We start from the raw sequence: 2,865 nt of genomic DNA, 5'->3' as shown, positions 1-2,865 counted from the left end.
GAACGACCCTTTGATGCTAATTGGAAAGTTAATACGTCATTTACATAAATCTGATCTTCTAATGTACGATCAATAATATTTCATTTATTTGTTTCATTAGTAGTCTTAAGATGAATTTTCCGTAACTTCAAGGAGTATTAAATTGAATTTTTATATTTTATTTTAATACTTTTTAAAAAATTTCATAGATGAATCTTAAAATACTTCAGAGGTATAAATTATATAGAAGTATATGTTCTTACTTCTAACTAAACCAAAGTTATGGACTAACGCATAAATTAACCCAAATATGTATTGTTTATAAAAAAGATGCACTAATGTCTTTTATAATCGCCCGAAGCGCAGCAAATCCACTAATTTTTTTTTATAAATTAGGCCAAATAATAACATCTCACTTTTAAGCTCCTTTCACGTTAAGTTATAGATAAATAAAAATTTTGATTCTCATAATATTCACAAATTCTCAAAAATATAATTTTTAAGTGGTTCATATAAAAGCAAGGAGGCCAACGAAAACTAAAAAAGCATAAGCACAAAAAATCTTTGTAGCTATATCAACAAATTAATCTAAGCGTTTTTGTTAAATCGCTTTTGTTGTTTTTTACTTTCTATTTCTTCAGCTTTTGAAGTTAAAATATATTTTAAAGGGATCCTTTATGGTTCTCCTTTTAAAAATATATTTTGCACTAGACAAAATAGAATATTCGTTGAAATTTGGTTATTAAAATTTTCTTAATTTGAATTTGTCACGATCCTGACCCCGAACGCGGTCGTGATGGCGCCTCTACATGATATAATAGCCATAATTTACGGAAATAACGATAACAACAGTAGAAACCATCCCGACACAGCTTAACCCGGGGTGTCACAAGTCATGAGCAACTAAGGATCCTGATACGAGTCTACTAGATATAATATCTGGTACAACTGTTTGAAGAATATAAAAGTAATAAGATAAGGGAGGCACGGGGCCTGCGGACGCCAACAACTACCTCGTAGTCTCCGAAAACACTGCCTAGACTGGGAGGATCAACTCTCAGGAGCGGACTCTGCGATGCCTGAATCTGCACACACGGTGCAGGGAGTAATGTGAGTATTCCGACTCAGCGAGTAATAATCATAAATAATGGCTGAAAGCAAGAAAACATGTAAAGGCACAAGACAATTCTATATCAACCAGTAAGATCACTTAAAGCAGTAAATCTATGAAGAAGTCAAATGAAATTCCTTTAAACCAAGTAAAATAGGTAATTTAGCAGGTAAATAACAAGTAGAAATCCGCCCCTCGGGCACAGTAACAATCACTCAGAACAGTATCAGCCCCTCGGGCTCACTTTCAGTACAATATCAGTCCCTCGGGCTTACTCTCAAATCATGATGGGTACCCGCGCTCACTGTGGGAGTGCAGACTCCGGAGGGGCCCCGTACGGCCCAAGGCTATATCAACCCACCCCGTGGCATCATCTCTCGGCACTCGGCCTCACATCACTCGGCACTCGGCCTCACATCACTCAAGCCACCTCGTGGCATATAAAGTATCTCAGGCCCTCGGCCTCATATCACTCAGCATATCCTCACATATGGCCCTCGGCCTCACTCAGTCCGAAAATCATCACAAGCCCCTCGGGCATTCGTAAAACAGTAGTTCTCAGCCCAAAACATCATTTAGAAATATCATTTAAGTTTCAAATCTGAGTAAAAGTTGCTGAGTTCGTAAAATAGTAGATACCAACAGGACTGAGTTCAAATAATACGTCAAAACTGTGAGGAAACAGTGAAAAAAATCCCCGAAGGATTCAAATAGTTGGCAGGAAGCCCAAATATGGCAATCAGTCCAAATCATGATGATAACAAATAAGTTTCAGTCAAATACGCGGTAAAATCATCGATCGGGACGGACCAAGTCGCAAATCCCCAGTAGTAAAAGACCCCACGCTCATCATCTAGTGCGTGTCTCAACTCAATATAGCACTACGATGTGCAATCCGGGGTTTCAAACCCTCAGGACATCATTTACAATCATTACTCACCTCGAACCGGCTACAACTCTAGCTCACGATGCCTTTGCCCCTCGAATCGGCCTCCACGTGCGTCAAATCTATCCAAAATCAGAACGAATACATCACAATATGCTAAGGGAACAAAACCAAGCGAAAACAATCGAAAAATATCGAAAATCCCGAAATTAGTAAAACCTGAGTCCCGGACCCACTTCTCAAAACTCAAATATTTTCACATCATTAGATTCCTTATGACCCCGCGAGTTCAAACATACCAAAAGTTCTCAATTCCGACCTCAAATGGTCTTTCAAATCCCAATTCAAAAGTTCAAAATCCCAAGCCCTAGTTCTTCCATTTTTAGCTTAAGTTCCAAGAATTTCTAGGTTAATTTCACAATAGATTCGAGTTTTAGGTTCGAAAATCTTACCTCCAATCAATTCTCCTTGAATCCCTCTTTAATCACTTTAAAAAAAGCTCTCAAAATACTCAGCTATGGAGGAAAAATGGCTCAAAATCGCGGATAAAATGACTTATAAACTTTCTGCTCAGGGGTTTTCGCATCTGCGATCCCACCACCGCTAGCGGTATCGCTTCTGCGGTAATTCCTCCTCATCTGCGAAAATCACTTAGGGGGCCAGGTTTCACATCTGCGGTCCACGAGCCGCATCTGCGACTCCGCATGTGCGGTCCATATGCCACATCTGCAGTCCCTGGTTATTCTTCCCAAACCGCTTCTGCGGCTCTTCTTCCGCATGTGCGGCACTGCACATGTGGTCCCCAATCCACAGGTGCGGAAATACCAAAAGCAGCAACTTCTGAGATCTCTTAAGTCCAAAATCTTCCCGTTAATCATCTGAATTCACC

This window comes from Nicotiana sylvestris, chromosome 2, assembly GCF_000393655.2.
Source record: "Nicotiana sylvestris chromosome 2, ASM39365v2, whole genome shotgun sequence".
Classification (NCBI taxonomy): Eukaryota; Viridiplantae; Streptophyta; class Magnoliopsida; order Solanales; family Solanaceae; genus Nicotiana; species Nicotiana sylvestris.
The sequence above is the reverse complement of the archived record's forward strand: the minus strand, read 5'-3'. Positions refer to the sequence as shown.